The following is a 10,128-nucleotide window of genomic DNA, read 5'->3' on the forward strand; positions in this document are numbered from 1 at the left end:
TTCACATTTGACTGACTCGATAGACCCGGCTCCCCTACCCTCCCCAATCCGGTCGATGGCTGCGTTTCATTAGTCGTTCGCCTTGCCCTCAGGGGAATCCCTGCTGCCATCATAAGTGTCGCTCCATTTGTGTGAAAAACTGAAGTCAATGTAGGGGTGTGTGTCACCCACAGTGCATTGCAAGTTGCATGCATTTCATGCAAGAGGAGGTGGCGGTTGCAGACGGAAATCTTTACTTAGGTGTTGCACTGTTCCCAACATTACCGGTGCAAAAACCTGTAGCAACAGATATGATGACCATGATACAGATCACAGACAGAACTTTCCAAATCAAACCGATGCATTGCAATTATCTGCAGGAGACGCCTTCGCCACGTTGGCATGGCGATCCATGATAGTTTGGGCTGAAAGAGAACAAGGGCTAGTGCATTTCATCTAACCCACCCCATGCACTTTCCCTCAGCTGTCCAAGTGTCCTCCGAGCAACATATGTTGTAATACCAAGAGCAGAGGGGAGGTGAAAGCGTCCTTGGGCGAAATACTGAGCCACCGTCATCCACCGTGACATCGATTGTGTGTGTAGTATCATTATGAGCGTTGGATTGCTCCTGATGAGCAGTGTGTGTGTGTGTGTGTGTGTGTGTGTGTGTGTGTATGTGTGTGTGTATGTGAAGACCATTTACCATCTACAATAAACCTTCATGACCTCACCTCACCTCTGCATCCGTCTCCTGCGTTTAGGTCGTACTTTCTGCAACATCATAACAGGTTTGAGTCGAACGTTGTTCTAGTTTTTCCTTTAACAAATCTCACGAAGGAGGTGTAGTCCAGACAAAACAGTCAGATCCCGTGAAATGACCAAAACCAACAATGGCGCGATCCCAGCACTGCACTGAGTGTCCAAACACTGATTTATCATGTTCATCTGTGCAACGCATCTCCTTTGTTGTGTTTTGTCCAAAACCGATTAAAAAGACATAAATGAGCCACACTGTTGCTCAATGTGACATGTCACTTTGTTACCAAGAACACACACATTGAAGTTTATTTTAATCCCACACACACACACACACACACACACACACACACACACACACACACACACACACACACACACACACACCAGCCAAAATAAAAAATCATGAGTTGAAGTCAAGCCTGGAATTTTGTGATTTTGGGGTCCAGCTCACTTTTTAGATTCTTGAATTTGACAGATTACACTCCAGTGTAACATTTTTCATGATCTTCGACGTTAGCTTTTACTTGCAGAGCACCGGCACGCTGAAGCACACGTAAACACATTGAATGACTCTGCTGCACACTGGCTGCTAACAGGTATAGATTTGGGATTTTATTTCTATTATCAGGGAAAAAATTACGCACACACAGGGCAGGGTGGAGAAGATGCACACAAAAGGTTTGTTTCTCTTAAATTTTGCTCACAGACTTAAAATTTAAATCTGTGTTAGTGAGTGCTTCTCCTCTTTTAGGATGATCCATCCACTTGGCAGGCGAGGCATATAAAGATGTTTGATGACGGACTCTGTGTGACTTGGACTGGTCATAACAAAAGTTTTATCACACACAGCACGATGTCACAGATGCCACAAGTTTTGCAGAAGTGTGCATTTGGAGTTCAAACACAGTTTTAGAGAAATTAAACTTTTGTGTGTATAGAAGAACTTTTTAATTCATAAAAAGTGGCAGCATAGCCAAAAGTCTTGCATTTATATATATCAAAGTATATCAAAGTATATCAAAGTATTGTGACGGATGAGCGAACATTGTTGGTTTTATCCTTTTTCTTTATTCACTTGTTGATGCATCTTTCCATTGTCCTAAAAACATACCAATGTGTGTATTCCACTTTTTTTAAAATGTCCTATTCATGTTTGTGAAAAGAGTGAGCGGCACTAAATCCTGCTGACCTGACGTTTGGATTCACCGCCTGCTACTTAATTCCTGATTTGACTGAAAGGTTTAAAGAGAGGTGAAAAGGATTTTTAAAAAGTGCGTGTGCGTGCGCCAACTGTCTGCTAACAATGTCCGGATAAACACAAAGAACGGTCCGACAGCTGCCTGCTGCAGACATATCGTGCCTTTTGAAGTGTTTAATATGCAGCAGATCGACCTTCACTGAGTCACTCTTGAATATGAATGTGTGTGTTTTTGTATTCATGTATGTGTCCATCAATTGTTCCCTTTTTAATAATTTATCTTTCATCCTCACATGTTAAAGAGGGCATTCTGTGTCACACATACACTTTTATTATCATTATTATTATTATAACTAATTAATTAACTAAACTGACTAATTGTTTTCATCTGTACTTGTGTATATACTGTTAAATTCATAATCATATTTGCTGTCTTCATATGTCACATATGAACAAACTATTATGATGAACTTGTAAAGTAACTAGTGACTAATGCACGGTTGTCTGCACCTTTACATATTGCCATGATCTGTAGGAGCCAGCAGGGGGCAGAGAGGCTAACTGTGATCAAACTAATCCACACTGACAGTTTGACTTTCTCTCTGCATGCTTGAGAAAAAAAAAAACATTGCTGGAAAATGTTAATTACAGATTGAAATCCCGGTGGTTTTATGACTCTCTGCTCTGGGTTAACAATGAGATCAAACTAAATGTGTAAAAAAAGGAAGTATTTAATTACTTTAGTTGAACTGGGCTGAGCTGGTTGATTCTCCAGAGTCCTGGAGTTTGTTTTAATACGAATATTTCCCCTAAATCTGCAGCCTGTTTTTAAAGGACCAGCGTGTAGATTTAGTCGCATTTTACTGTCTCTCATTTCATGTTTTCTGTTTTCCTCCTGTCTTGTCTTTCAGGTCTCCGCCTTCCCCGGTGTGTCATCCCTGATTACCTGCCTCCCTCGTGTGTTTCACCTGTGCCTGATTGTTTCCCCTCCCCTTTTCCCTCTATTTAGTCTCTGTGCTCCCTCTGTTTGTCGCCAGTTTGTCTTGTCCTGTCCAGTGTCTCTTTGTCTTGTATTCTTGTTCTATGATTACCTGATCTTTGACCTCAAGCCTGTTTTTTTCCGACCATGATTTTTGCCTCATGGATTTGTGTATTTCTAGTTGGACTAGTAAATCCTTCTGATATCACCCCTCTCCTCCAGAGCTTGGCGGAGACACTATGGTGGCCCGAAACTGCAAAAGGCTCTATCTAGAGACTTTGTTTAGTTTGTCCAGTATGAGCTACTGTAGACACATAACAGGGGCGAACATTGTCAGAGTCAAACAGGTTTTTTTATGCACCTCGTCAATTTAAAAAGCTAAAACAAGGAAAACAAAGAAGTATCAAAAACTTTTCACCCTTGGCTAAAGAGTATAAAACAGTGACTGAATCATCACCTACATGAAACATGTGTCTGAAACGTCCAAAGAAAAGACATGTCTAATAAGAAGACTGTAACCTTTAAATGAATACATAACATGCAGTAAATGTCATATTCCCAGCATGATTTCAACATCTGAGGTGATATGAACTACTTTGCTCCCTCTTCTGACTGAAGCATTGAGCTGTCTATCTCAATTAAACAGTCTTAATAGACTAGGCAGCAGTGGATAGTGTGAGACAACCATAATTCAGCATTTTCATTTGCGCTACATTTGGATGGAAATGTGAGAGGACAGTCACCGTGACGTGGGATGAGACGTCAAAGGTCGTTTTAGGGGACTATGTGACAACGGGGGAACTCGAAACAGAGGACTCGAATGCAGAGTACGGGAAAAAGCAGATGTCTTTATTTCCTTAATGCCGGGCAACACTGGGGAAACAAAAAGCGCCTCACGATGAGGGATGATCAAGATAGACACAAACTAAACTAGAACTACAATCAAAGGAAAGGGCCTTAAAAAAATCACTGTTTCGAGGAACTAGAAGAAGAACCAAAAACGTGACTATGAGAAAACTATGGACTAGACTACGACGAGAGGGCTGGAGATCAGGACAATGGACTTGACACGCTGACACAGGACAAAGGGAGACGCAGACTATAAACACATGGAGGTAATGGGGAACGGGTGGACACGATCAGGAATCAGAGGAGACAATCAGACTGGTGACACATGAGGAAGGGCAAGTGACCTGAAACAAGAGGAGAGTTAATTTCCAAAATAAAACAGGAAGTCACAAAAACTCAACTTGACATACCAGTGTGACACATAGCAGATAACAGCATTAAATCACATTATTTTGAAAATAAATCTGGATGTGTAACTCTATTTCTTTATAGCTCTGGAGGAATGTACTCCACATTGACAGAACGACAGGAGCTGCTAAGAACAAACTCCGTCTGTATTCTGCTTTCACAGAGATTCGACACCCTGCTGCTGCTTTGCTGCTCACGATGGTTTAAAACTTAATGTGTTCAAAATCCCACAAGTGACTTTATCTTCCAGCTGTGAGAGAGCAACTCCGTCATTCTCAAAGTGTCACAGCCATTTTCAAGCCCTCACGATTATGTTATATAATGGAGACATTTTCCCTCTTGACACCTCCTCATCTGCCTCTTTTTTTATTATTCTTATAGGATTCATTATATAACTGCCTTTGAACTCTCGTCTCTCAGCTGTCACAAGCTCTTAAAAATGAGGCCAGAGGTAAACGTGTTGAGAAAAAGAAGTTGATAACAGTCACGACTCATGACCAAAATGCAGACAAAGCTGGCAGGTGAGATCATTTCAGTGATTTATTGTCGGTCTAAGGATTACAGGCAGGTACAGGTAGGCTGGTAGGCTCTGAAGCTTGAAAGCAAAACCACAAGTAAACAGAAGCACTGGTGGAAATGAACCCGTATATTGCTGCAATCCAAGAAAAAGGCCTGCGAGCATGAAACACTAGCCTTGCTCCTCATCTCTTTCAAAGCTGTGCTGAGTAGATGCTTTCACTGTGAAAGAGACTTACAAACATCAGTTTGCTGCAGGCGTCCTTGTTTTGCAGAGCAGATGCACCGGGGACGCATTTAGACCTGAAGTCAGGAATAGATCCTCTTCACGGCAGACATTTTGACTTGTCAAAGCAAGGCGAGGCAAAGACAGGTGTGACAAACACGTAACAAGTGTCCCTGTAAGCCTTGTAGAGCATGCACCCACCTTTTCTTTTTTTTCAAGTCAAAACGTCTACCGTGAAAAGATCTACGCCTACTCGAACTATCCACTTCCAACTACTGGACTGGTTATGGGAAACGGGAAGCAGGTGAGTGAGTGGGTGGAGAAGGTCAGGCAACAGAAGGGTTGATGAGGAAGAGTGGGAACAGGTGAAGAGGTGGGCAGAAAGGTCAGGTCATCGGGGCTGGAGGGGATGTTGGAAAGGCCTGAATGGAAATGAGGTCAGTTTTTGAACCTAAATGTAAAAAAAAAAACAGCTCAAAAGAGAGAAGAAGTCCAGAATGTAAATGCATTTCTCAGATTCACATATATTAACTATAATGTACCATTCACCAGTGCACTCATCTATCAGTTTGTGCAGATTCAGATACTGTAAACGTAGAAAGACTTCTTGAAGTCACTATCACTCTGTAATTTTCCTCAAACCTGAAAGTAATCAGTTTGTCCTTCATGCAGAGTCACGTCCTAATTCTGCAGTTGCACAGCGGTGGGAACGAGAGTGATGTGAAGTATGCACCTGCACGCCGCCGTCACCTGGGTACCTGGATTTGATAGAACGACGAGACAGACAAAGAAAGAAACAAAGGCAGAAGTTCAGTTTTTAATTACGTTCACTCGCTGCTGAAACTTTTCTTGCTTGAGTTGAGCTGATGAGTAAAAACTTTTTGGCGGAGCGGTGGAAGCTTTAACGGACACTAGACTTTCATGCTGAGAAATGAAATATACAAACTAAATATGTGGAAAACTCTCATATCATTTAGATCATTACAACTGAATCAGATGATGTCAGCCTCCTAGAGCTCGGATTGTTGGACAGCGACAAAAATTCCTGCTTTGTCAGAAAAAAAATCAGCAAACTGTGGCAAAATGCTGCAAATATATAGAATATTTCTTGACTGTATCCTGATTCAGAAAGGATTATCAGAATGGTGTAGAAACCTAAAGAGAAACCCAGTTTAAGATAAAATTAGATATGAAACATTTCACAGAGTTACAAGACCTTTTAGCCTCAGCATGCTCAGCAGCGTCAGGGAGTAACTTTTGCACTTTACTCGAGTAGTTTTGAATTCAAGACCTCTTAATTTAGCTTTTGTCTATAAGTCATGTAGTACGTCCACACAAACTGGAGCATTTGCGCCTCCACAAGCTCAAAATGTTCAACTACAGCACCCCCATGAGGATGTGCACAGTGTTACATCATTAGATAAACATTTTTACATCGGGGGTGCTGAAGATGTTAACACATGACATGCAATAAACCTCATGCAGACAGCAGTAAAATCAAGACCTGGCTTTAAAAATAAGAACACTTGCTGAGAGGCAGGAACATTCATGGAAATCTGGTTTTATGGATTTGATCACATGAGTGCGTTTTTCTTATTATCCCCATCTACTTTACTTTTGCATGAACACATAAATCTACATAGATTAGCAGACATGACTCAGAAAACTATAAATACACACCCCTTTAATGCGGCTCCGACGCCTGGAAATCCTTGCAGGACATGCATGTTCCTGAGTCTCAGTGAACCTTTGCAGGTCTCACTGGGATCAGTTTAAACGACTGAACCCAGTGGGACGAACAAGCAATTTTTATGCCTTAACCAGAAACATGGAAGTCTTTGATCCGCTGTTTTTCAAAGCCTGGCTCACACGGTTTCGTCGTCTGCATCTTGGCGAAGGCCTGAGGAACGCTGCCAAACGCACGGGCCACTGAACTGTGGAGGGATTTGAATAAATGTTTCTGGAATCACTGCTTCCTTGTGTCCTCGTTAAACGAATTAAAGGGAGATGATACGGTAGCTCTGCTTGTTTTGGATGCAAGGGGAAGAAACAAGGACCATAGATGGGAAAAGGTTTAGAGTTGCTCTTGGTTATGCAAATGAAAAGGCAATTCATATTGCTGGATGAAAACAGTGGATGTGAATTTAATGCTTTTTGTGCCTTTTATGAATTAAAAGGCGAGAGAGGGAGAAAGGGTTTTTATTCATGAGTCATGACCATGAAACATTTTCAAGACCAAGACGAATCCAAACTGGCAGCCGAGGCCGTACAGTAGCGTCCACTGAGGACAATGTGGTCTATATTTTCCTTCAAGTGTGACGGCCCCTCTGCCGTTTCTTCCCTTGTTTATCTGCAGGGCTACAGACCGAATTAGGACTTTAATCAGCAGCATGGGACACACCTGGACCCGGTGGTCTCCATGCATAAAAGCCAGAACAACAGTCAATCTTTTGGCGGACCTCCTCACCCTGTATACCTTTTTTTTATTTTGTGGTTTTTGTTTGTTTCATCCATCCAGACACGGGGAGAACATGCAAACGCCACAAAAAGGCCCCAGCTGAGGTTGAGACGGTCATTTCTGTGGTAGAAATGTATTTCACATAGGGGTGAATCAGAAGGATATTATCAAATGTAATGATGACATCAAGTTGGACGAAAGTTCTGTCTGTGGGATCTCCCCTCAGATAGTAATCGTGATAAAAGATGATGGAAACCAGAGGAGATAAAGAGGCTGAGGCGTGATGCATTATTGAGCAAAGTGCAGGAGATTCTTCTTTTACAAAGTTACAGAGTGTTTTATGTCACCCTGTCCTGCTGTTTGACGCCAACATCATCCATAAACCAGTTTTGCTCATTCACAGCATAATCTGAAGTACAGGAGCGATGGAAACATTCACAATACGACCTTTTCGTCTCATCTCACTCAAATAAATGCCTCCCATCTGCCCATAGCCTGTTGAGCTAATTACACATTGTGTGCTGCTGCACGTATACAGCCTAATAATACACGGCAGAGACAGCTCAGACCAGCACAGCTCTGCTTCTCGTATTAAAAATACAGCAGTTATAGCTCATGTACACACGATGCCTGCAGCCTCGACCACAAAACACCGTGAGCCGTGATGGATATCCTGTCAGAGGCCGACAGGCATTTGTTCTCAATCAGAAAAGCAATGACAGCTTAAATTATAGTAATGAAAATAACAGTGTGGTGATGTAGTATGAGAGTGTAGTTTCTCTGTTTCTGTGACTGTTGGAGCAATGAGATTTACGATGCAAGCACAGCCAGAAGAACAGCACACCAGGGAAACCACCTTACTGTATGAAAGTAAAGAGAGGCCACGACTGAACACAGTGAGGACTTGAAGGAACGAGTGACAGAAAGTTCAAAAGTTCAAATGTGGCTGTAGAACGGAAACAAGCTCTCGCGTTAGCAACCGTTTTATCTTTCTGTTAAAAGAGTGAGACTCACATTTTATGACTTAGTGCAGATTTTAGATCAGGATCAAGTTTATTGGATAAATATTGTGACAGGTGCAAGAATCTGACTGGCTGTGTTTACAGGAAAGAGACCGACTCAGACGTACAGCGTCTTATGTAATCAGCCATACTTTATAAATTACATATTGCAGAAGTTCTTGAATAACGTGGAAGTTTTATGATTAAACTGTAGTATAGGTACATTACAGAATAACCAACCAACTGTTGGCTTCCCAAAAATCCACATGAGAACAACATACTTAAAAAGTTATTACATAATACGTTGTTACATGGGTAAACAGGCATGGACGGTCTTGTTGTCTTCACATGTGACTGTCTCTCAATACAACCTCAGCCTCAGGTTTCTGATTCCTGTGCACTTCTTAGCGGAAGCACAGCAGAGGAACAAATAATTCCCTGCCTTTTTTTTTTTTAAAGGCCAGAGGCTGATGAGAGCTCTGTCCAACTGAAATGGCAGAAAGAGAGCAGCCAGATAAAAACACACACACAAAGAACAGAAGATAGGGAGAGAAAGAGCTTTTCAACAATGCTGCTTAATAAAGCGAGCAGGTGGATCAAGGCCGGTTCTGCTATCTTGATGAATTTGCACTGTAGCGAGCCTGCTCGGGACAATAACCTGTTATCTCTCATGAGTTAGATAGAAAAGATGGGGCTGAGATAGTTACCGATAAGTCATGTTTTGTTTCCTGCCTCTCATTTCCTCTTTGGTTCTCCTTCTTCTGTTGTGTTTTGCAGAGGTTGTTTTGAGGTGAACAGCTTCACGGTTTTCAATGAAATGTTCTTCGAATGTCCTCCTGGAGGTTTTTCCCCTATGAGGACTTCAGCTGCTGGTGCCTGGAATATGGCATCATGTCCAACATCACATCTCTACCCACAGCCTGGCGTAGCAGTGAGGTCCATACAGTGGTTCAACCGTCTTGTCCATGTAAGCCTTGCTGTCCCAGTTGAGTTGAGGTCGTCCTCTGAAGCCACAAAAAAGAAAACCTTGGCTTGTCCTGTGGGGATCAGACTCTTCTACCAGGGGATCATCCATCGCTGCCGGCCCGTGAGTCAGTGGGAATAATCTTACTGATGTCAAACATTAATGCAGGGTTGATTTGGCTATTCTTATATTAGAAAGGGGGCACTGAAACAGAGAGACTTTGCCTTGAATAGGTGTTTATTAAACTGTTTCATCTCTTCAAAATAATCCACACAACCTTGTTATTATAAAAATTAGGATTGTACTGGGCTGCAGATGTTTTAACTCTTAGAGGGAGTGTGTGTGTTTTGTCTTTTTGCATATCTTGTGTACTTCCCTTATCTAGCATGTGTTTGTTGAAGCTGCCAGGGAAAGGTAATTTAAAAAATGTTCAAGGACGAGAGAGACAGGTTAAGGGAAGTGTCATTTTGGACAAGAAACATAATGCTCATTACTAAGGGGAAAACCAAAAAAGGAAACTGACAGTGGGAAGATGTCCGAGACAGCCCATTTTGAGAATGAATTGTATAAGAACCACCTGACCGAGCTCCTCGAGGAGCCTTTTCTCTGTAACCCTCTTGTGTGTTGCACTGTTAAACGCTCCTTCTTGTACAAGAATAATAAATTCCACTTAAACTTTGATTCTCTGAATCCAGTCCTCCTTATTCAAAGGTTCTTCTTAAAAAATCCTCGTAACAAACCTCTTGGATCTTCTTCTGGATGTCATCACAGCCAAACATCACCACACATT

Source organism: Larimichthys crocea, chromosome II (assembly GCF_000972845.2).
Source record: "Larimichthys crocea isolate SSNF chromosome II, L_crocea_2.0, whole genome shotgun sequence".
In the NCBI taxonomy this organism is placed as follows: domain Eukaryota; kingdom Metazoa; phylum Chordata; class Actinopteri; family Sciaenidae; genus Larimichthys; species Larimichthys crocea.